Raw genomic sequence first — 25,218 nt, 5'->3', positions numbered from 1 at the left:
TAGTCCCGGGGAAAGTCTGCTCTCTGCCCTCGGTGCTGCTCTACCAGCAGCCGAGGACTGCACTGGCACCGGGGAGACGTAGCCGAGCCGCCTCTCACTGCTCGCTGGCGGAAGGTGCGTCGGAGCCGGTGCTGCACCACACAGGGGTTTCAAGCTGCTGATGGCAAAAGGAGATCTGGTGGAAGGCAAAGCAGTCCTTGCTTGAGGGTAACATCAAGGAGGAGTGGAGAAAGCAGGCTACGGTGCCTCCGACTTTTGCTGTCCTGGTATGTTTGTTCAGCTTCTCCCCCTTGACAGGGTTCATAGGGAAGGAGGGCTGGAAGGGACCTCCTGAGGTCCTGTAGGGCAGGACCATCCCATACAAGTGTTCATCTAACCTGCTGTTGAAAATTTCCAGGGATGGAGATGCCACAACTTCTCTAGGTAGCCTGTCTGATCTAGCTGGGTACCTGTGATGCCAACCTGTGCTGTCTGAAATTTGCCACCCGGCTGGTTATCTTGCGTGGTCTCGTGTCGTCTTCGCCCTCCGTGCAAGATCTCATTTTTAGAAAGAAGTCACCCTTCCACCTGCTTTTCCTCCAGGTGCCAGCTCAGCAGAGGGCTCGGGCAAGTCACAAAGCCCCTTCCCATCAGTCTGAGCCACACTCCAGCAGGCTAAATGGTCTTCCTTTCTCCCACATTACAAGATGTTTCGAGAGGCTCTGGACAACAGTGCTACGAGTAAAACCATTGACTGATTCTGCCTCTTCTCCGGACTCATTTTCTTTCTTCTGGAGACAGCCCATGGGCTTTTGCTCTGACATATCTTGGGAATGTTTTCTGTCCCGTCCTTTGCTTCCAAGCCAGCTGTTTATGGCATCTGTGCTGCACTCTGCTCATCCCTCTCTTTGGCATCGGTTTTTATTCTGTCTTCCTCCTCCCCACTCACCCTACGGTGACGCTGTCAGCAAAGCTGACTTCCTCTGGAAAGCAGCACCAAAAAGCTTTCTGCGCAGCGCCGGGGGCTGCTTTCCCCCTGCTGCCCGCAAGCCCAGGATACATAGATTGCATCTTTCATGTTGACAGATTCCCTGGCTCATGACCGAACGCCGATCAGAGTCGCGTGCTGATTATCATGCGTTTGCAGCAAGGCTTGTTTCTGAAGCCCAGTCTGGTGGGCTGGGGTAGCCCTTGCCCCAAGCAGCACATCTGGGCTGAGCAGCTTGAGCCGTAGTCCCTTATCCCTGGGCTCTTTTGCACGTGGTGCAAAGTGAGCTGCTGCCAGAGCTTGTTCTTCGCAGTTTGTTCTCAGTGGTCAAGGGGGAGGATGGAGAAGGTGCATGACAACAGGGACTGAAAGGTCGTGCATCCAAGGTCGTGTCTGGCTTCCACCGATGGCAGGAAGGGCACAGCAGGCTGCAGTGGCATGTGGTGTCTTCCAAGGGGGAGGTTTGACCCTCTCTTTTCTGCAGCTGAACTGCATTGCTGCAGAGGCATAACTTTGCTATAAAGACCATATCGGCAGTGACCGCCAGGCGTCTAGGAAGGCCTTCTCCCTCCACGTCCTCGCTGCTCTAGCTTGTCATTACTCCCGTGCCCCATCTTACTCAGCTGGCAGTCGCTGTTCTCTTGTTTGCTGCCTTCATAAGCAACTTCCCAATTCATCTGCCGCTTTCTTTACTCTCCTAATCCCTCCCCAGTCCCCGTCTTCCCCACGGTGGGAGCCAAACACGTTTTGTGCAGTTGTTAGCCAGCTGGGGTTCGGAGGCCTGCTCCCACGTGCACGCAGCATCCCCAGATGGCATCTGACTTGGACGCTGTTACGCGCTGGCGTCATGTGGCTGGCGTGTGTGTGCAGCAGGGTGGGGAGCATTTGCTCTGGGTGCTGCCTGTGCTTTTAATAGTTGCCCTGCTCTTGCCAATGGGGGCAGGGAGGAAGAGAGCGATGGCCTGACGGAGGGATGGAAACAATGCAGCGCAGCGTGCCACGGTGCCGTCTGTTGTGGATTTCTGAATGACGGCTGTTCATTCAATAAACAACCAGGAGGCATTCGGAGGAGCCCAGGAAATCAGTTCAATATGTCCCTGAGCTCAGTGCCTATGAACATGGCAATGCTTTTCCTCTCTGCCCCCTTTCTGAAGGGGAGTGTCTTGCTGCCGCTTACCTTTACCTTGAGCATTTTCTGTGTTCAGCAGCAACGCCTGAATCTACATGTTGCTTGCCAGCTGCTGGCTGGAAACATCCCATGGCTAAGCAAGCCACCGTCCTGTCAGCGGTTATGCTGTGTGTGTCCCCAGCATGTTGCCACCCCTGAGAAAAGGCCACTAAAACAGGCTCTCGGTGAAGGTCGTGCTCGTTTCATCTGGAAACTCATTACGACTTAGGCGAGGAACAGATGATGTTGCATTCTTGTCCCTTGACAAGCGTCCGTGTGTTTGTCTCAGAACAAAATTATCCTGGGATTGGTGTATACACACATTGCCCTTCTAATCTGGGCTTAAAATCATAGGATCGTAGAAAAAGAGGGTTGGGAGGGATCTCGGGAGGTCACATCTAGTCCAGCCCCTTGCACCAAGCAGGATCGGCCCCAGCTGCATCATCCCAGCCAAGGTTTTGTCTACCTGGGGCTTAAAACCTCCAAGGATGGAAATGCCACCACCCCTGGGTAACCTGCTCCAGTGCTTCACCACCCTCCTAGTGAGAGATTTTTTTCCTGATATCCAACCTCAGCTTCTCTTGCTGCAACTTGAGCCCATTGCTCCTTCCTCTGTCATCTGTGAGCAGATGAATGCATGATTGCATTGCCACTTTTCTCCCACTGATTTCCATGGTGCAATCCTGGGATAAGCTTTCAGATGCACTTAGCAATGTCCCAGGATAAACTGTCAGCACTTCTGATCCCATGAACCTTTTTAGAATTTATCCTGGGACAAAGGATATGGATATCTGAATGACTGTACATTATCCTGGGATAAATGTGACGTCTGTTTGCAGCCTTTGTGGCAGAAATGGGGGGAAGCGCTCCACAAGCCATAACTGTCCAGCTCTGGTTGCATCCACTGCAACACAGTCAAAAAAAAATCCTGAGCGAGGCTAGCAGTGGGGACGAGATTAGATGTGCCATAAAGTCTGTAGAAGCTGCAAGTGGGTACTGGGGAATGTGTTTACCTTTTACTTATGTTACCACAAAGCGCTTGGGAATGGGTGATGGCGAGCGGTGCATGGGAACGAGGCCAGTCGCGGTGAGCACATATATGCAACTGCTCTTGCACAACCCTTTGGATTGCTGTTTACTTCAAAGAGGGAATGTGGGTGAGCCCATGACAGAGGTGGTTTTCGAGCAGTGGGCTGGGATTTTGCATTTCTGGAGAGGGCTGGGGGAGAAGCAGCAAGGCTGCTCTAAGGAACAGCTGGCCCAGAAGACGCTCATCAGGGAGGCTTGCCAAGAAGTTGTATGCATGATGAATCTGGACTCCTAGATTACAAGCAAGCGACGACCTTGTGGTAAGGATCAATGCAAAGAGCACAGGAGCCCTGGGAGCTGAAAGTCAATCTGAACGCAGGGCACGCGGGAGTAAATAGATTTTACCGTGCAACTCCGTGAAGATCGCACCTTCACTACAAAACGTACATCCCATCACCTCCCTTCCCATCCAGGTCCTATCTGCTTTTCCCCCTGCTACAGAGGCATAAGACTGAGTTCAAACCTATTACAGACACAGATGAGGCCGATATCTTCAAAGTGGCAGCAACCCATCTCGGGCCTCTACTCCCAGTGGTTCGGCAGGTTTTCGCTCGCAGTAGCAAACCGTTGCAAGCCCCAAAAACTCTTCTGCCATTGCAATTTGTGAGCATGCAGATGAGACGGGTGTGTAAAGAGAGACGCTATCAAATGCCTGTGCCACAAATTTATTTGCTGTGCAGAGCAGAGCTCATTGCTTGTGAAGGAATCCAGCCAGACGATGCCTTGCTGTCCAAGAAAATGGACCTTTATGATTTGGAGGCTTGGCATGGTGTGTATCATCCATCCTGCTTGGCCTTTCCATCCGTTTGGCTGGAGGAAAACACGCGCACACACAAGAGCACGGTGTGTATTTCGGCATTGTGCAAAAGTATTGTTCCAGGCGTTTCCTGTTGAATAGCATGATTTCTTTAGCATTTTGTGTGTTTATTATTCAAGAAAACATGTCCTGCATTTTTAAAATTTTGCCCAGCTCGTGTGTGTCGGGAAACCGATGAGTCATCCTGGATGGCATGGGCCAGGGAGGCGAGGCTGGGGGTAGGACCAGGGAGAACAACAGGGCCCGGGTGCTACGAAGAGGGGGCACTTGCTCTGCGCTCCAAATTCTGCTGTTTGCCATTTTCTCGCCCTTCCATAGGCACCGGGTTCGGGGCAGGAGGGCGTAGTCATTCTTTGTGGTCAGCCCTGCTGGTTCGGAAACCATAATGAGCCCTTTATTTCATACAGAGCCCGCACCTTCCCAGCTTCCCCATTGCTTTACAGCAAGTGGTGCTAAAACACCTGCGAAGAGAAAAGGAAACAAGGAGTATATAGAAGATGGATATGAAACGATGACTAGACAGAAGATGGATCAGAAGAGCACCTTCATCCTGAAGGAAAGCACCGCTGTCTGGAAATTAGAGGAGACTGGTTGGCCAGTTGGACTTGTCCGCTTTTCTCTGCCTTATTTTCTCCGTCTGCAAAATGGGGATAACAGTGTTCTCGGGACCGTTGTGAGGCCTGAAGGTGTTGGTAAAGCCGTGAGGGCTTTGGGAGGCATGTGCTGTGTGATGAGAAGTGCAAAGCACTGTATTATTAACCAAAGAAAGGAAACAGGCAGGGTGGGAAGCCTTCAGCACCGGCCCTATATTGTTCCTCCAGGTCTCCTCCCAGTTAAAGAATTTGGTCTGGCCCTTATTGCAGCATCCCAGATCATTTTAGCAAACATGGAGCCAAGCAGGTGCTGTAGACATTGACCTAAAAAATGACAGAATCAAATTAAATACTTTCAACAGGCTTTTCTTAGAGCTGTCGAATCCTATGGGTAAGGCATATATTCCTACTAAATGGTGTACGGTGGTTTCAAATCCCCCCTCCTCGGCTCGGTTTTAAATGACTTCTCCACAACCTTGAACTCGAGCCCTATTTAGTGCACACGGCTCCGGGACAGAAGCACCACTTGGGTGATGCACCTTGCGCCTGTCACACGGGTGAAGGCCCAGCTCTCTCTTGGGTCTCCACGGCAGCAGTAAGATGTAAGCACTGCACCGCTGGAGTCCCGTGTCCGGTTTTGGGTCCCCCTCTACGGAAACGATGTGGACAAGCTGGAGACAGTCCAGTGGAGGGCAACAAAAATGGTTTGGGGGCTGGGGAACAAGGCATGTGAAGGAACTGGGCTGATTTAGTCTGCAGAAGAGAAGACAGAGTGGGGATTTGGTAGCATCCTTTGAAGACCTGAAGGGTGAAGATGGAGCTGGACTGGTCTCAGTGGGGGCAAGGAGCAATGGGCTCAAGTTGCAGCAAGGGAGATTTAGGTTGGATATTAGGATAAATCTGTCTCACCAGGAGCGTAGTAAAGCACTGGAAGAGGTTGCCCAGGGAGGTGGTGCAGTCTCCATCCTCGGAGGTTTTGAAGACCCAGCTTGACAAAGCCTTGGCTGGGATGAGGTAGTTGGGGCTGGTCCCGCTTGGACTAGATGCGACCTCCTGAAGTCCTTTCCCACCCTCATTTTCCATAATTGTCTGATGTGCTGCAGGAAAGTGGCCATCCAGCAAGCAAATGTACAATAAATATCTCCGTGTCTGTGCCTCTTGGAGTGACGTGCAGGTTGGCAAGCTCCCATTCTCCTTATAATCTGCATCTGAAATGCACAGTTGAAGGTAAAATCTTGGCCCCTCTCTGGTCACGGGCTGATTTGAAAAGTGGATTTTGGCTTCACGGCATTTAAATCACCCTTTTCTTGCTATTAGCAAGGAATCGCTGGGGGAATGGGGAGTGTTTTTCAGAGGAAGGTCACCCAACCTGACATGAGGATTCAGCTGATGTTGACTGGTCATGTGAAAATGCGTGCGGGCGCGATATTGTCCAGCAAGCACGGTCTTGGCCAAGTTGCGGTGGAAATAGCTTGTTGCTGGAGGTTGGGAAAGGAGTATTTGATTTGCAAAAAATAAAACATCTCATTTCTCCTTTTCTTCTCATCTCAAATTTTGCTGCAAAAATAAACGGTTGGTTCCTGATACAACACAGTGTAAGCAGCCTCCTGCCCAGATGGCATGTTTCCAGGTAGGGTGGGTTCTTCCAGAAGAACAAGAGCTCACTCGGAGAAAGGGGGTGAGGGCATTTTGCTGTCTCTGCTGATGCATCAGTGGAAATGTTGGCATTACTCTGGGCCTGCTAAATCCTTTGCTAGCTCCCTGCTCATTTGCTAGCTCCCTGCTCTGGGGCTGCTAAATCCTGCGCTAGTCCCTGCTCATTTCTGAGTCTAGTGCAAGGTCTAACTGGAGATTTATAAAAGTCATGGCAGGATTGGAGGGAGCATATCTGTCTGGTTCAGTTCAGAGCAGGTGCTGAGACCTGCCTTGTGCGTAGGGGTATTGACTCCAGACGCAAGACCCATTCCTCCGGTGGCTGCTTGTAGTTTTAATTTGCTGACCTCCGGGGCCTCATTTAGCATCCGCTTCCTACCCAGGATTTCACCCGAGCAGGATGGTGGTGTTGAAGGCATTTCAGTTAGCTGGCATCGCCGTCTGAAAGCACGACTGTGTTGGTGCCTGGTGATTCAGTAATCAGATTTCCCACCCCCAGCAAAGGGCTTCAGCGCTTGCTCAGCTCCAAGCACGTGCTGAAGCCTACTCTTTTTCAGCACAGTGCTTAAGATCCCGCTCGCTTTCAAAGTAAACCTGCATTTAAGTGCTTTGTTGAATCCGTGCCCTTAGAAATCGCAAAATAAATAACTGAGAATTGTTTCACTCGGGCCGAGACGTGTGTTAATGCAAATAGCAGTTTCTGCGTGGCCGTGTGTTCGGGGCACTTGGGGCTGGATCGGCCTCGGCAGGCTGGTCCAGTACCTGCTGCAGTCAACGGAAAGACTGGCATTGACTTCAGTGGTGTTTGGACCAAGCCAGCCATTGCGCACAGCTTATTTATTTAAACCCCCTGTGCTTATCTAATGCAAACTGAGCCCCAGCTTTCCTTAGACAGCTGTGACCCCACCACTTGGCGTCTGCCTGGAGCAGGATCCCAAAGCTCTGCTGCGACCTGATCTTGCTCCGTGGAGGCCCTTTAACTCCCACTGACACCTGGGGGCTCAGCACCTGGGGGCCCCTGAGGCTGGCGACTTCCACGGCGACCCCAGCTGGAAGTGGTGCCAGGCTGGTCTCCTCTGCATGGGCACCTTTGGGCCTTTCTGGGAGGCAGAGGCAAATGCAACACACCTCTGGCCATTTGAGGACCACCCCCCCCCGCCTTGCAACCAAGATCCTGTGCAGCGAGCTTCAAAAAACGGGCTCCGTTTGCAACGGGCTTCTGTTCTGCATGAAGCCCTTGACCCCCATCTCACCTTAAATACCTTCCAGGAGGCAGGTGACCTCTGGTCCGCTCAGAAATCCCACATCCTCTCCGGTTCAGCGCGGGGGCTTCTTGTTCCAGTTAACGCGTGCAATTTTGCACCTAGAACTTGGCTCCGTTTCCTCCAAGGGAGGTCTCGGAAAGCCGAGAAAGGTAATAACATTAATAATAGCCTTTTGAAGCCCGGTTCTGTTTTTTATTTTTTATTTTTTTTCAGAGGGGCCCTCAGCTCCCTGTAGTCTCCTTTAGGTCTAAAGATAGCAGTGTCTGCAGCTGAGCTCGTGAATCAGTAGTAAAAAATGTGGGTCACCTCCTGTGTGAAGAAATGGATGCTCAGAGACTCATACGCTCCTGACCTCATTTTGCTGTGTATGAATCAGGCCTTCAGTTCGGTGGGACCCCACAGCTGTACACACTACTACAGCTTGAGCCTCGCACACACACGGCACATCAGGCCTTTATTAAAAGCTTTCTGGGGCCAGTTTTCTCAGTTGTAACGAGAGGGCGTTAATTGGATAAGAGTGCGGGTGTTTTTGTTTTTTTTATTCCCCTTTTTCTTTTCCTGTAATGCTAATCTGGTGACAATGTTCCCAGAGCAGAGGCTAAAGTTAAAACCACACCAGCCCGCTCTGGGCACGCGTCCCAGTGCGTGGACAAGCATGCACACGGACACACATGCGTGCGCACCAAAGAAAGCACGCATGCACACACGCCCATGCACAAGCAAGCGTGCAGGCACGGGGACAGAAGCGTATGCACACGCGCATGCCTGCACACTCGGGGGGGGAAGACAACAACACAGGCACACATATGCCTACAGATGGAAAGCATGCACCAGCACATACGTGCAGCCACGCAGATGGAAAGCATCCCTCATGCGCACCCCTGCACACAGACACATATGCATGCACATGGAGTAATTTTGCTCCTGAAGCTCTCCCGAAGTAGAGACTGACCTAGGTCCCAAACTGGGAGAGATCGAGGCTGGAAGTCAGGAGCCACGAGCTCGATTCCTGCCCGTCTTACAGAGATCTGGGCAAGTCAGCCGTGTTGTAGTCAAGCAAGCACGGGACAGTGAGTTCAACGAGATCATTTGACATGTCCTAACCATCTGCGTCCCCCCTCTTCTGCCACTTAAAAGTGGAAGCTAAATTATAGCAAGTGAGCTCTGTTTATTTGAAGGCTAAACATGACTTAGCTTTTACTTACCTTGGGGTTAAAGCAAGCACCCAGACAGTCGCTGCACATCAGCGGGGCTGCAGTAAGTCCCCAGCCCTTGGTATGTCTCGATCCTTTGTTCTTCTGTACCGTCAATCTCTCTGTGCCTCAGTTTCCCTACCTATGAATGATGCTTTCAGGCCTGCAGTAAAACTTTGGAAACTTTTGGGTATTCAGGTGATAGGGCTGTTCAGATAATGAGTTGGAGGAAGCGCGGGGGTTGGAATAAGGGTAACGATCTGAGATCACTCCCTTTATTGCAGCGGTGACCGCAGAGTCCAGTGTCCTTGGCACAGACTGTTAATGCATCGCCTTCCTGCCCTGCTGGACTCGCTCAATCGGAGACTGCTTTAAATAAAAAATATCATAACTCTTCGGGGAGTAGAAGCTCTTCAGCCCAGGACACGGCAAGCACTGTCATCTTTGCAGCCGGCTGCCTTAAAAAGACCCGCGCAAATCGGTTTTGCGGGGGAGTGTTTTGCCCTTGCAAAGCAGATCAAATTGGAGTCGGCTTGGAATATACTTTGCTGCAATTAACTGCAAACATCAGTAGCCTTGATGGCTTTTGGGCTGGGGCTCTGTCTGGTGCTCGTGGCGGGTAGGATTTCTGCTCCCATTCATCCGCGGTTACCTCGCAGGGCTCTGCCTTGCAAAGCCCCAGAGTCAGGAAATAGTTAAGTGCTACAGTATTTTGATTAGCAGAGCCTTAAAGTCAGTAAAAGACAGTCAGAGAGGACTATCAGGAGCATGCTAATGAAGTGAAGTCATCAGCAGACACCAGAGAGGCTTTCATGCCTCCTCCACTCAATGTAGTACTGTCGGATGTGAATAACACGCGTCCAGGTGAACCATGGCTTTCCCTGTCAGGGAGACAACGGCAGCAAGCCTGGAGCCCCGCTGCTTAGATCTGGACCCTACCCCTGTCTCGGATATTGTGCTTTTGCTCTGTGATTTTTGTCCAACTGCAGCCTAATGATATTCCCAGCTCTGAAAGCGCTGTCTGAAGACTGGAGATAGTACAGTCTATACAGAGAGACTATAAAGACAGCTTGCGGCTCGGAGAGGGAAAGGTGAGGGCATTCTCTTGGAAAATCCCTGTGATTTGTCTGTATCCAAAAAAGGTTGGATTGTGCAATTGCTGGGAGCGGGGGTGTGCGGCGGGGAGGCTTTCCGCTGCCGGGTGTCAGCAGCAACTGGAGAGTGCAGCGATTTTGAGCTTTTTTTTTTTTTTTTTTTGCCTCTATCCAGAAACTTTTCTCTGTTGAAGATGCCCTGTAACCGAACACCCAGGGAGGTAGCGCTTGCAGATGTCTGCTAGGGCGGGCAGGTAGGAAAACGCCTGCAAAAGCAGGGGGCGAAAAATCCCGCTGCCGCTTTCGGAGGAGATCTAATAAAGGAAACGGAGAAATAACTGAAACCTAGTTGCCTGTGTTCTTTGCCGAGAGCTCTAGTTTCTCTCTGCGTAGAAAAAAAAAATGCCGACTATTTTAATGGCATTCGGAAATAAACAGTCTCCCTCTTTGAGGTTGGGAGAGCATATGCATTGAGCTTTTAATCAGTTTGTTCTTAAAGCGTGTGTGCGTGTGACCTGGAGGCTCGCGGGATTATAATTCATCAAAGCGCGGGCGTGTAATAATCCTGAAAGTTAAACCCAGTGGAAGCTTTTGTGAACGTGGCTGTTTTTGGGCTGTGATTCCCCCCGACCCGCGCTGAAGCTGACAGCTGCGCTTCGTTGCTAGAAAGTTGTGCCCCTGGAAGCACGCGTTTTTGTCTGCTTGTTTAACCTGGAGGGGGGAAGGCTTGTATAGAGCAAGTTTGTTCCTAAATAGTTTTCCTTAACCCTTTGGAAACTATAAACGCATCTGGTAGTGATCAGAGATGCACGTACTTCTTCGGCACGGTTAGAAACGGATGCACCTCACACGGTTTCCATCTCAAAGAGGTGACCGCTGAAAAGCTTGGCCGCCGTCGGTGTTGAGCACCCACGTGCACCGGTGATAGAGGCGGTCGTGGGTGCTTGTTGGGGCTTGCGACCTGCCCTCCTGTGTGTTAAAATGAAGCCACTGATATACAAAGAGTATATGTTGGGTTGTCAAGGTAGATGGATGCAAGGGCTCTGCGCTCACGTGAAGCACCGCTGATAGGCAGCTACTAGTATTGTGTCAAATAACGTTTCATATATATATATATATATATATATATATATATATATATGTTTCTGTATATAGATAGATGTATCTATATATGAAATGTTATTTGACACAATAACATTATTTGACACAACATCTATATCTATATATGTTTGTATATATAAAACGTTATTTGACACAATATCTATCTAGCTATATATATCTATATCTATATGTTCGTATATGTAAAGCATTATTTGGCACAATATCTATCTATCTATATCTATCTATCTATCTATCTATCTATCTATATATATATATATATATATACGTTCGTATATATAAAACGTTATTTGACACCATACTAGTAGCCGCCCATCAGTGGTGCTTTGTGTGAACGCAGAGCCCATGCATCTGTCTACCTTCGTCTTTCTTTCTTTCTCATCTTTTTCTTTCTTTCTCTCTTCCCCCCCTTTATGTATAGATATATAGTTATAGAGCGATAAAGGTCTATATCTATTTATAACTATATATCTGTATATAAAGAAATGTTTGGTTAAACGATGTGGAAAGCAGCAATCAGAGGACGGTTTCACAGAATGAAACGAGAAACCCTTCGGTGGATCCTCACGGAGCCGTGGGCATCTGTCTGCCGGTCCCATGCACCTGCCTGGTCCAGGCATGGACAAATGCCTGTGGCCCAAACCCCTCAGCATGGAATAAGCTCCTGTCCCTGTGGTGTCCGCTCTTTCGTTGGGGCTCTGTGCTGTAGGAAGATTTGCTGTTCCTAGGTGCGAGCTCTTTTGCATTATGTTCGGGACGTCTCCACGCGTCGTGACCACGGTTGAATCCCCGGTTGTCATTAGGCAGCCCGGCGACTCCGCCGGCAGCCGGGTTCGCACCGAAGAGGCAGGTCTGGTGATGAATTCATGCCAACTGCTCTTTGGGGCCGTAACAGCCCTTGGATGGTTTTGGTCCTCTTTTGGGAGCACGGGTGAGATCCAAGGAGCGGAGCATGCCTCCCGTGATGCAGAAATGCTGGGTTTTACCTCTGACTTGTTGGCCCTGAGTCTCCCCCAGCCTTGCACTCTCTTGTCACACTTGTCCCCCCTCGTTACACTTTGCACGTGTGTTAGTGATGCCTTGAGATGCAGGACAGGTGGGATCTAAGCGCAGCAAAACTATAGGACTTTTGTCAGGCGCACTGAGACCTCGGGGTGGAAAATGCTTTAGAAAAACAATGCGATTGGTCTTAAAGTGATTATTTATTATTGTACATCCTAACTGTGCCAAGAGCCATGATTTACCTTGAGTTTATTTTCCTGCCAGCAGGTTGTCAGCAAAGCTCTTGTATTTATTTAGTAGCACGAAAAAGCCTCATGCGTACTGCCAGTTTCTAATTCATATTGCCAGCTTCTTTCTTTCTCTCTTTCTTTCTTTCCGAACAGGCTGGTTTCTGCTAGCAGGGTTCTTTTGTCTTTGCCTTCTCCAGACAACAGTCTGCAGAGATTCGATCTTGCCAAGCATCGGTTGCAAAGTGGCCCCTGTTGCCATCAGACTCTCTCTTGCTGCTTTTGAAGGGCGTCAAGAAAGCTTTTTTTTTTCCTGAAGCAGGCACATACTTCATCCCATTCAGGACCTGATTTTATTACTCACCAGAGTCTAATTTCAGTTGGAGTTGCATTGTAATGGGCTGGTTACGTTGCTCGCATCCAAAACACAATGTGCCAGTAACTAGTTCCACTGTTGCTGAGCGTTACTGCAATTTTATAGCATTGAACGAGGGATCCTATCGTCCATGGATCTGAATGCCTGCTAGCTCACCCCAGCGTCCAAGCTGCCTGCTTTTAAATCTCCTCCAGTTGTCCTCCACATCATTTGGATTTGGGCTCCTGGAGGAGAGAGGCATCGGAGCGCCATTGCCCCTCCGCTAAGCAACAGTTACCAACAACCTTCAGCAAATAAAATGTGAGATTATGAAAACAGGGGAGCTGTAGCTGGTTCCTAACATCTTTAATGTGTGAGTCAGTGGTGCGTGTCTGCGCTGCCTGTTCGTTTTTTGATGACCGCATCCCAGCATCCAATCTCTAATATTTATGGAGGCTTCAAATGCGCTGCATTTTATTGGCTGCTTAGATAACAGAAATGAGAAGTTCGGATTTTTTTTCCCTCCCTTCTAAGGTGGTTTTTTTTTAAATACATAGTAGTTGCAGGGAATTTCGAACCTACTTTGCTGTGTTTTAAATTAACATCCAGCCCCCTGCAAGAGCCCTTCGGGCAGTCCAGGGGGTGAAACATTGACCTGTGAGACACCTAAGGATTAAAGCAATGCAGCTGATGAGTTAATGAAAGAGAGCGGGTTAAGCTAGTCCTCTTTGGTGTTGGGTTTATCAGTGTGCAAACCCGAGGTCTGAATATTATCGGGAGCACAGGCGGAGGGGCAAGTGCACTAACGCAAAGCAAGCACTGAACTGCTGCTTTCAGCAAATCTCTCCCACGCGAGCATCGAGGTCTGATGGAAAGTTTCAGAGAGCCGCTTCCTCAGGAAAGCAATGCTCACTGCTAGGAGGTCAAGCCTGGAAGCCATCGGCGGGCCAGGTCTCTTGGCGAGTGGCGTTTGGGGTAGCTGCAGCGGGATACGTCACGCAGAACGGTTGGCAATTGCTCGTGTGGCCAAGTAGAGTCATGCTTACGTCTTTCCGAATAGCTTGGTCAAAGACCTGAAGGGTCGTCCTCACCAGGAGTGATTGGTCCCTGAATCGGTCGTTTGGTTTGTGTTCAGAGACCAGCCCTTGGCTCATCCCATAGGAGAGGGATTAGGGTTTGCTGGGAACGGCAGGGCTCTGAGAGCGATCGCGTCCACGAGTCCCCACAGTGAAGCCTGCATTTCGCGACTGGGTGGCGACATCGGGGAGATGTTTCATCTTATTGGCAATATGTGAAGCCCCTTCATGACATCCCCCCCTGTCCGGTAGCAGGTAGGAAGGAGCGTCCTACAATGATTGCAGCAAGGAACTGGGAATTTTTGGAGTGCTTTAGCCCCTTCCTAGCTTTGACGGATCGGTCACATTTGCCCCTTGAGACCTCAGCTTTCCTCCCGATTATAAAGCAAGGAGAGTAAGGGGTTGTGAAGGTTAAAGATGGCAAAAGGCTTCGAGCCTCTTGGGCAGAAGGACAAACGGTTACTAAAGAGAATCCCCCTAAACGTGGATCCTCTTCCCATCCAACCCGGTCTTAGATACAGTCTACAGCTGAGGATCCAGGCTCGCCTCCTTTCCGGTGCTTGCTTTTATCATCACGGAAGTCAATGTTGATGCAACATAAAAATCCCCATTAAACTTCCCCTTCTTTGTCGTTCCTGGGCCACGCTCCCTTGGGAGCCGTCAGCCCACGCACCGCATCCTCAGGCCGTCTCCGGAGACTTGGGTTCAGTGACAAGCCACCCATCTCCACGGGCCCTGCAGAAACCTCGTCCAGCTTGGGCGATACCTGCTACCAAGGAAGGCAAGTTCAGGCGGACACCGTCGTGCTTTCCTGCTTTTTCTTGACATACCACATCCTGCCGCGTTCGTCATTTCAAAGGGAATGACGCGCAAGCTGGCTCCTGCTGAAGGGGGAAAGAGCCTGATGCCAGCAGGCTGGGGCATGAGGCAACTGCTTCCCCGCCGGAGGATGGACTAAAGCTGTCTCTTAATTCTCGCTACATCCATTTAGTTGTTTTCATGCCTCACTGGGAAGAGCCACTTCTGTAGCGCCAGCCGGGCTGTGTCTCCCAGCTGGCCAAGGGTGGGGCAATCGGGAATGTCAAATCAGACAGATGAGAGCCAAAGTGACGTGATTTCATTGCAGAAACGGGGCTTGCATGCAGGCCCCTTATAGACCCCGTGTGCTTGTCCCGTGCGGGCAGCTCTGTGCTTCTTTGCTGCAGCATTAACAGTGTGCAGAGGTCCCTCGGCTTGGCCCGTTGAGCTCAGCGCCTGTTCGGCCTCGCCCTGCTCGGGCGCTTGGGGACGTCTGTGCGCTCAAGACCTGCTGCTTCTTCCCTCGAAGCCACGGGACTTTGCTGTCCTTGGGAGCCCTTTGCATTTGACATGGGCGATGGGATGCGTGTGCGTGTAGCAAAAAGCCCATGGCTGCGTGTAGCACTGGACGTGGTGGAGTCAGTCCAGACACACATTTGCTCCATGTCTCTCTGTTCTCTCCTCCTCGCTGGCTTTCTGTCCCTCCTCCCTTTCCATGTCTTCACTCCGTTCGTTCCTTGGGCAAAAGAACCAGGAAGAAACTTGGCTCAGATTTTCCTTTTTAAATCCCAGCGCAGGGAAGGCAGTCGGCCAAAGCAGGGCAGATGGTTCTGGCACTCGGTCCCCGGAGCACCCACTCGCTGCGATTACTGTTATGTGCTGCAGACAGCGGCGGGGCGATGCATCAGTGTCAGAAGGGACACAGCTCTGGGACTGCCATGCCACGTGCTACTGGTGTCCCCATCGGTGGCACAGTGAGCTCAGAGGTGCTCTCCTGCTGAGGAAATCCTGTCCCCTCTGCTGTGGCTAAGGCAGACCATGTCCACAGGGTACACCCTTGTGCAAGGGGGGAGCTGTGACATGGGCAATACTAGGGGCCCAGTGATGGGAGCTCCTGGGCAAACCTTCCAGGAAATGTGGTGACCCAGGTTGCTCCAACTCTGGGATGCACTGAGGGCTGAAGGTCAACTCCAGCCTGGCCTGGGATTTTTTTTTTCCAGGTCCCTTAAATACTCAGCACAAAGAGGCAGTGCCCGAGGGACCACCCGCTCACAGCTTTAATAAGCGGGGTGGTTCTTAGTTACCTGTTTTGATTGCCGTATAATGCACATGTTCCCACCTTGCTACTTTGGGGACTGGGAGCAGAGCAGCACAGAGGTCCCCTGCTTCCGGGGGAGGTTCGCAGTGCAGGTGTACCCTGTGAAGCAATGGGTGGTCTGACTGCATCGCTAGCCTTATCTCCCAGGGGAATGCGGTCCAGCGGGCTGGATACTTCACTGGTGCTCAGAAACCCTGGCTCTGCCTGTACCCTTGGACAACTCGCTTCTCCTTCAGCTCGCTTTCCTCTCCTGCCTGCTGTCCATCTTCTCCCACTGAGGATGTACCTCTGTCTGTTATTCTGCGCGTGCCCGTTACCTTGCCTTTGACCTGGGCCTTGGTTCCTGTTGAAATCAGCAGCCAAGTTCTCACTGACTTTGCTGGTGGAGCACTGTGCAGTGCTCAGCACCTGCCGGGATCACGCCCTTTGCTGTGAATGCTCCAGGATATGCTAGAAATATGCTGGAGAAAGCCCTGCTTTGCTGCTGTCATTATTTTCCTCTGTTTAGGATGCAACCAAGTCATGTCTCATCCCCATCCCAGCTCGCTGCGGTGTTTGTGTGTTAAACAGTCTGCCCCAAAGCTTTTCACTCGCGCTTCCTTATCCCCTGCAAAGCCTAAGGCAAAGATAGTCTTGCAAGGGACAAGTATCCAGGTTGTAGCCGTATTGGTCTAGAGGCAAAAGGAGTCAGGACTCATGGTAGAGGTGATATCTTTTATTAATCCAACTAGATTTTTGCAAAAAAAAAAAAAAATGATTTCAATTGCAAGCTTTCAGGCACAAACACCCCTGAGAGCTTGCAATTAAAGATTTTTTTTTTTGCAAAAATCTAGTTGGTCTAATGAAGGACATCGCCTCTGCCATGAGTCCTGATGCCTCTTGCAAGGGACAGGCTTTTTACAAATGGCCTTTGACTAGGATTAGACAAAGGGAAAATGCAGGGCTTGGGGGTGCTCAGGTGGACAGACTGGGACGGTCATGCTGCGTTACCTTTCTCTGCTCTTTTTCAAAGGCTTTGTGCAGAAAGAATGGGCCGGGGGAAACTCCGGCGTGCAGATCTCTGACAGCAGCCCAATTTTCCGGACGGAGGGACAGAGTACCAGAGTGCAATACCGCCACCTGTTTGCCACAGGCAAACATACAGCAGCATAAATCACACGCGCAGCTGCTGGTGCAAAGCCTCTCCCCCTCCAAAGCATTCCAGCGGAGGCCAGTCGCTTGCATGGGCTTGCACGGATCTGAGCCGGGGCAAGGGGCCAAGGAGAGAGGAACAGGCTGGGAGAGGCTGCGCCCAGCAGAAGCAGGGTGCCTTGTCCCCCAAAAAAGGTTTAGTCGGGTCCTTGCAACCTGGCAGGTGAGAGCTGCGCGTGTGAGCGAGACAGGGAGGTGGCTGAGACATCAGGGCCTCGATGGGGACAAGCGAGAGCGTGTCCGTCCACCTGAAATGGGGCTGAGGGGCTCTCGCTGGCGTGGCCAGTCCTACTCGTGCCTTGAGATGCCCGACAAATAATTGTGTTTCCTTCCTGCCGCTTCTCTCCCTCCCTTTGCAGCCTTTGGCTTGCTCTCTCGAGGAGCGTGAGGCTGCACGTGCTGCTCAGCTCGTGTCGAGTTGCTTCCGGGTGCTCGGTGGTGGCTGGTCTGGCTCACGCTGAGCTGTGTTTGCACCAGACTCTCCATCCTTTCCCCAGAGGAAAGCTCACGGGCAGCTTCAGCTTTCCAGAGCATGCTCTCTCGCTGTCTCGCACACAATAAACCAAAGGCATCCTGCGCTGGGTCCGGAGCAGGACCCATGTATAGACTAAAGCATCGAGGGAGGCCTGGTTGCTGCTGCCAACAGCTTTTCAAGGTCATAGTCAGGGCTAAACGGCAACCGTCTTGGGAATGTGCTCAGGACAACTCAAAGACCAACTTCATGGGTGTCTGTTGAGAGGCGATGGCTCAGAAACCCAAGTCTCCAAGTGGAGTGGTTGAGTTTTGGTGGAGTTATGGGCTGGAATATCTCTAGGGTGAACTTAGCCCTCGGCCCCGCTAGGATAGAGGTGTGCAGCTGACTCCGGTCTCACTTTCTTCCCATTTCACCCCAGTCTCTAACTTCACTGACTTCAGGGGAGCTCCTCCTGCTTGCTTCAGGGGTCACTGAGAGCAGTCAGCCCCCACGAGTCGACACCGCACGTGGAAGGGGCTGTAAGACCACCCCGTGCCCTGTCCTCTTTGTGCAGGAGCAAAAGACCATGCAGCAGAGATTACTTTTTATCCCAGTGAAGAGCTTGCAAATGCAAAAGGTTCAAAATATTCCTGTCCCCCCCTCCCCACTTGCATCACATGCATTTTTATGGAGATCCCTGTCCTTTGTGCCAAAACACTCCTTCCTCGTACCGCAGCTTCATTTTCTCAATGCACTCTATGTGTGCAAGCCCAAGGGACCCGGGGATCGAACTAGCCGTGCAAGCACACTTGCCGTTTACTTATTAGACTTCTGTTTTTCAAGAGGGCACTGAGGAAATCACAGGAGAACATGTTCAAAGGTTGCCAGCTGAAACGTGGATGATTGTGGAGGGGAAGGTGGGATCCTGCACAACATGTAGGTGTCGGAGAGGGCTGCTTATCGGGTGGAAGAAGGAGATGTGCGACCGGGCATCTCTGTTTTCTGTATTACAACGTGCTCGTTCAAAACGAGCTGCCATGGACAGCCCAGCTCCTGGGGGTTTATAGCTTTGATTGAGCCAAACAGGAGTAAATGACCTCGGTTTGCGGAGGGACCTGGCCCGGCGGCTGCGTGGGTTGACGGGGAAGTGGCAGCTGCCCAGAAAGGGTTGTCAGGGGTGGCAGGAGGGGGAAGCGCATCTAGAGCAGGAAGAGAAGAGCCAGGTCTCGGGGAGAAAGAAGCTGAAATCGGGGCATCAAACTCTGGTGCCTTTTTCAATGGGCAGGACCTGGTTTATAGTTGCAAAAAACAGCTCGGTGGGGAATGTATTGCTGCCACCTCGCCCCGCATCAAGCTGCCTCTTTCAAAAGCTGCCTTTGCTCAACACGACTCCAAGAGACATGTCCATCCTCAGTCTGTGTGTAACTAGTGTCCCTGGTGTCCGCGACACGGCTCCCTTCACTCCAGCGGTGGCTCCTGCGTGCCCCACTTTTCTTAGGACATGAGTTAAGGATGCCTGGGGTTATGCCCCTATTAAGCATCTTGCTTTTGATCAGCAGCAAGGCTCAGTAGAGATCCGGCCATGGGCAGGTGTCCTGTGCCCAGGTGAAGGCAATGACACTCGTGGGGTAGATGTTTGGAGGCATAAGGGGCTGGCAGTCCAAGGGAGTTTGTATGCCCAGCTCCGATGTCTTGCCCTTGATCTTTCTACGCAGCCTCCATGCAGCTGAAGCGACTCATTGCACGTGCCTGGATTCAGCTCAGGATTGATTGCTCTTGTGTATTTATTGATTTATTTATAACCTCCCAGGAACTGGCTCCAAGCTCCCTTTATTGACATCTCTTCCTACATCTCCATTTCCTCCCTCCATAATACTGGGATTTTCTCTGCGAGTCGAATGCTTCTTTTGCAGGAGCCTTCTCTGCCGCGTCTCCTGCCGTCTTGACCAGCCTCTCTGCATCTCGCCTCCTCATCCATTCCCTTCATTTTCCAGATTCATCCCAGGAAGAATAACAATCTCGTTCTTCTTTTCTCGACTCATGCCTTTGCTTTTTTTACAACTGATCTCACTGAGTCCTAGCAGCTCTTAAACTTTTGGGGGTTGCAAACCCCCTTCTTCATTCATTATACTGCCGCATACCCCTGTCTCCATGCTACAGGTAATAATAACAAGGGAGACTACAGATAATAATAAGTTTACAATCACACCAAGACTACACTGTAATGCGTCTAGCAACCTAAGAGATACTGTTGGCTTATTCTTCATTTTTAGTTTCTCTTCCTATTTCTCTATTTTTCCATCCCTTTCCATCTTCTTCTTTTTTTTCTTTTCATGCACCCACTAGACGTGTCTCATGCCTCCCGAGGCGCGTGTTGTGCCAGTTTGCTCCAGTTTAAATGGTAGGTGGTACCTAAAATTGAGCTGCTGCATTTTTTTTTCTTCCAGTGGGAAGTTTTAGTGAGCAGAGCGTGCTGCAGCGCCCTGGGTCTGTCTGGGGACAGGTCTGAGTCTTCACACTGAATTCCCTTTGATGGGTTTAAGTCAGAAGTGTAACATTATTGGAATGTGCTTGTTTGTGTTTAATATGAATACGGAATTGTTCTCCTCGTCCTATTAGTTATTATGCAAAGGCAAGTCCTAAAATAATATTGAATTTCCTCTCTCATAATTTTGCGGAAAAACACTTATCCGGAATTAAGCAGCGATTGTGAGGCAGCCTTTCATCTCGATGCGCAGGGGAGTTGCAGGCATACCTTTCTGTGTGTCTGGATAAGACTATAACCCTCTGTGTTAACTGCAGGGTAGGAACCGGTGCTGGCCCTGAGCTTGGGAGCACGCTAGCCTGCAGAATGGCCCAGGAGCTGGTTTGATTTCTTTTATATACGCCGTGAAAAACTCCATCTAAAAGCTGCTTCTCCTTACAGGATTGGGCAAACATGGGCTAAAATTACAGGACACAATTAAAGAGACATTGTGCATTACTTTAGGCTTTGTAAAAAAAAAAAAATTAAGTAATTTATGGACTTAGAGAGAGAGAAACCTAATGAATTTTTCAAGATGGAGCAAGCAACATTAAAGGACTCAATTGCTTGTGATAGCTGAGGCTGGATTTGGTGATCAGGGACCTCCCTTCCAAATCTATATTCCTGTATTGCAAAATTTACAGTATTATACAGCCAAACCCAACAGCACTAGGCCAGGACAGAAGAACCGCTGATCGAACTTGACCATGGCAATGAACCAGCAACATTTTTAAGCGTGTGCTTAGTTTTCATAGATTTCATAGGTATTAGGCCTGGAAGGGACCTTGGAAGATCATCGAGTCCAGCCCCTGCCCCAGGGGTGGGAAGTCAGCGGGAGTCAAAGGATCCCCAGCTTTAAGCCCATGAGTAATGGCACTGGTATCAAAAGGACTGCACATATGTATAAAGATAATCACCAACTGCTTTGTTGGATCTGAGCCTATTGGAGCTTGTCAAAAATGAGTAAAAAAATTGGGGAGAAAAATGGCAGCATGTGTTTCTGCTGATATTTCTTCCCCTTTCATTACGGCGTGGGCACAAATCATGAATGAGCAGCATGAAGGACAGCGCCGTTGGGTGGAAGATTGTTGTTCATCCTTCCGATCTGAGGATGACCACGACATCATTGGCTAGAGATGATGTCATGACTTGCACACGAGTTGGATTTAAACGAGGGAAAGCTTTGCAGAGTCACCCTCACCATCTCGTCCAGGCCTGTCTGAAGCCAGTGGCACAAGAGAAGTCGAGATGTCTGGAGACAAGTCTGGATGCAGTGGGTGGGCATCAGGTCCTGCTGCACCCAAATCGATCCCCTGCACTGTCCACGCCACTCTTGCCCTCTGCCTTCATAGCCGGGGAGATAAACGCATCCGCGCGGCCGCCCGATCCACCAGAGAGCACTTCCCAGAGGGAGCCAGGTCTGGCTGGACGACGTCCTCACGCGGAAGATTAACTCCTCTGTAGTGTGATTTTTAGGCTTTTATTATTTATGATAGATGAATCAAAGGAAGGTGGGTGTCAGGGAGGGTCTGACAAGGGGTGGGTCACTCCAGACTTGCCCAGTTGATATGCTGTCCCTCCAAAGCACAGGGGTTGAGTGTCCAGCCCATGGAGCAATGTCATCCAGGCCCTGGATGCTGGAGGGGATGGGAACTTAGTGGTGGGGTGGGCAGGGGACGGGGCTTGCTGCCAGATTTCGGGGTACAGAGACCATTGCAAACTCATTTCTGTAGCGATGGCTACATAAATCTGTGCAGCAACCTGAGCCAACACAGCGGTTCGAGCATTTGCAGCAGTTAACGATGTTGCTGCTCATCCTGCCACTGGAGGCAGGCCAAGATCTAGCCTACAAGGAGCCCCACAGCCTGGATCTGGCCAAGGGGGCATGCAAGTTTGAGCTCAGCGAGGTCTCGGCTCCCGATGCTCCTTAGCTGCCGCTTGTTTTCCTCTGCAGACGGGGGAAGAAGTTCGGAGCACGTTGCAGCCTCTGTCTCCAGAGCAGCCAGATGCTTAATTTGACATAATCACAATCTTTCTGGATCTAAATATCCAGAAAATTGAGCCCTTCAGATCCGCGTCTGTCAGGTCAAAATACTCCGCAGCTTTGGATAAACAGTGCGTTCAAATGGGAAGCGGGGAGAAAGGCTGCCTGCGAGATGCTGCCAGGTCCGCAGACGCTCGAGCCTGGCCGTGGCCGGCGGCGGGACGACGTGTTCTCCAGGAAGCCACGTTCGGATCGTCTGCTGCTGCGACGACGCGGGTGCCGTTCCTCTGGCACCGCTCGGGGGAATTCGCTCCCGCGGCTCGTTTGACGGGGAATGCTGGATGTCGACGTTTCCAAACCAAATACAAATATCCCCGGTGCCGAGGTGGGTTGGCAAAGCCCGGAGCTGGAATTCGCAGCTCTGAACGGCTGCAAACTGGCAATGCCACGAAGGATGACAGGTGCCTGGATCCTGGGGTACCAGAGGTCCTTACCTACGCTGCCCTGCAGCATCCTTGGTTTTCGCTAGCACCTTTCTCTTCTGCTTCGCATGCGTTTCGCTTGCATTTTGAGGCTTCATTTGTTGGAGCAGCGAGCAAGGCATGTTTGGCTTGACTGGACTCAAACTGCAAATATTGGAGTAGATATTTCTTTTAGCCTTCGGCCTAGTCTGCACTCACAAGCTGTGTCCGGAGAGCGGTGCCAGCGGACCTACCCTGGCAAAAGCCTTCCTCCTGTCGACAAGGCTCAGACCGACCCCAAAAATGCTTTGGCTTGCTGATACCGGGTCAGCAAGCAAAGTGAGCCACGCCAACTTTACCCGAGGGCTTTGGAAGCGTAGTGATGGGACAGAAATATTGCCCCTGTGATGGCCCTAGCACGAGTGATGGGAGTCTCTAGCAAAGACCTGGGCAGAGGCTCAGTTAAACATTTAGGACAGGAGCAAAAGATTGCATTTGGGGCCAGATTTGCTCTCGCAGAGTTGCTGCCAGGAGATGGGAAATACCTTTGCAGATTTTAGGCCGGGACTGCCAGGAGGTCTGGCAGAGGCTGTTGAATCTTGACCCTCCACACCTGCTGCTAGCCCAGTCTCAGGCTTCCTCCTGGTCTCCCACAGCTCAGTCGTGTACTACAATACCCACTATTATTCCAGGCCTGGGACTGTCCTGGGTCGATGCTATCCATCATACTTACCTGTGCCAAATGTCCAGCAGGGACCTGGAAGGAACGATGGGAATATATATATGCAAGCGTATTTAATCTGGCACTCGCGTTTGGAAGTCGTGTCCCTTGCGGCTTCCTAATTTGTTTGGTCGCTCCCTGGCTCGGGCCTGTGCTCATAGACGTCCATGGCTAGAAGGGACCCCAAGAGATCATCTGGTTCATCCGCCCACCCTGAAGCAGGATAAATTTACCTGGATCATCCCTGACAGATGTTGTAGGTAAACAGAAGAGCGCTGTCTGCCCCGACAGTCTGGCACACATTTCACCAGCACAAAACCCACTTGAAAGGGGGGAGAAGTGTCTAAAATGCTCTCCTGACTTCTGAGTTGTGTACGAGGGCTGGGTTGGTAATGGGTACCATGCACATATGCAAACAGGTATGTTTGCAAACATGCAAACACATGCAGGACAAGTACTTTCAGCAGTGGATAATTGCACTCACCTAGCATTAGCGCCTGGCCTGCGGAGAGCCGTAATGCCTCGCTGTTAAGAATATGTTACATACAGGCATCGCAGATGTTCAGAGAGGAGAAATGTTTGAGATTCTTCTAGAGAAGGAGCCAGTAGGGAATGACACAACAAGGAAATCGGCCAAACGGTCTTTGATAGGATGTTGTGCACCAGAGGACAGATTTATGAGCAAGAGCTATGCCGAGAATGCGGTCGGGTCCCAAAACTTGGCCAGCTACGGTCTATCTACAGCAGTGGGAGAATCGGCTTTGCCCTCGCCCACGGGGCTGCTGGTATCCGTGAAGCTCCAAGCCATGCCACGGGGGGGAATTCATGAACCAGTGGCTGGGGAAAGAAGGATAGCAAGGGCAATCGAATCCGTGTTAAAGGCCCACTGGCATCTTCAGCCATGCCCGGTGCCTCGTTGCAATACCGCACGCCGTGTATTCGCCCAGCTCTGCGTGGGAAATGCCCCGAGTGCCGTTTCCGTCTAGGGCAAAAATGCCACGAGGCTGGAACAGCATCCTCCTCCTCCGGCTCTGCAATCTCATCTGTTTACGTCTCTGCGACGGCTCCTCTCCCAGCCTCGGCGCTGAGCTCGCCTCTGCTCCCGCCCCACCCACGAACCTGTCAATTCAGCCCTAACAACGTGTTTACTCTTGCTCTTTTCCTAACCACAGTTTACTGTCTGGTCTCAGGTTTGTTGTGGCTATTTCCTTGCGGAGGAGAGAGGGAAAGGCCAAGTCATATTCCTCCTTAATTGTCTTTGCTCTTCAACTGTAGGGCCCTGGGGCCTGGCTTAAGCACTTATGCATCTCTGCTGCCATCAGGGATGGGTCCAGCAATCGCTGAACTCCTGGGAGGAGGCTCAGCGCATCAGTCTCTGAAGCAGACAGAGGGGTCTGAAGGTGGTGCTGAGGCCCATGCTCAGGACCCCTCTGAACCGTCTGCTCCACCCCCGTGCCAGGGAAACCAGGAGGTGCGAGCAGCGTGCTTTTCTCAGTGCCTCCGCACGCGAGCAAAGCCAGCCGTTGAGTTGCTGGATCCTTAATACATTGCAATTGAATTGAATTGAATTGTCTGGTCTTGAAACTGCCGGCTGTTTGGAGCAAAAACTCTCCCTCCCCTGTGAGCACGTCTACACGAGACACTTACTGCGCAGAAGCCTAATAACGTGCCGGTTAAAAACCAGGCTACTACTTTACTGCGCAGTAAGCGTCACCAAAAAGCCGTTTGCTGGCGCTACTGCGCAGTAACTGTAGTACTGTAGTTAGTACTTCATTAAGCAAGCGCTAAACTAAATGCGTAGTAACTACTGTTGCAGAGATCTTGGCTGTAGCCATATTGGTCTAAGTACAAAGGCAGACAAACACCTTGGGTAGAAGCAATATCTTTTATTAGACCAACTTTTGGCAACCATTTAGTTGGTCTAATAAAAAATATCACCTCTGCCCAGAGAGTTTGCTTGCCCTGGTAACTGCCGTGTATTAATGAATGTGTTAAACACACCCTGTGAGTCTAGCACAGGAGGTGACCTGATTGCAATTCGGCCTTCTGGGCATAACTGCAATACACTATTCAAACGGGATGGTAATAAATGAGCAGACACCATAATCTTGCCTGTATAGTCTGAGGCAGCTCAATTGGTCCTTGACGT

The 25,218-nt window shown here is 50.9% G+C and overlaps 1 protein-coding gene and 1 long non-coding RNA gene across 5 annotated transcripts in view; one reads left to right on the top strand and one right to left on the bottom strand.

Moving 5' to 3' along the window:
- Positions 1-25,218, top strand: part of ZNF469 (zinc finger protein 469) — a 361,499-nt gene that overhangs the window by 244,031 nt on the left and 92,250 nt on the right. For 2 of the 4 annotated variants that reach the window (XM_090063865.1, XM_090063862.1), the window contains exon 1: positions 9,596-9,836. The exons of 1 other annotated variant lie outside the window; for it this stretch is intronic. The gene's annotated coding sequence lies outside the window, so the exon portion shown is untranslated. Of the gene's footprint in view, positions 1-9,595; positions 9,837-10,014; positions 10,094-25,218 lie in introns of those variants that run through there. One more of the 4 variants, XM_090063864.1, reaches the window with a different exon arrangement.
- LOC149857044 (uncharacterized) lies at positions 671-9,383 on the bottom strand. The gene is made up of 3 exons (XR_016444335.1): positions 8,758-9,383; positions 7,541-7,683; positions 671-4,406 (listed from the first exon to the last, which is right to left on the bottom strand). It is a non-coding gene; the product is annotated as an uncharacterized LOC149857044 (long non-coding RNA).

This window comes from Crocodylus siamensis, chromosome 9 (genome assembly GCF_052110815.1).
Source record: "Crocodylus siamensis isolate JL-2025a chromosome 9, ASM5211081v1, whole genome shotgun sequence".
In the NCBI taxonomy this organism is placed as follows: domain Eukaryota; kingdom Metazoa; phylum Chordata; order Crocodylia; family Crocodylidae; genus Crocodylus; species Crocodylus siamensis.
Note: the sequence above shows the minus strand (reverse complement) of the source record. Positions and strands in the feature narration are given on the sequence as shown.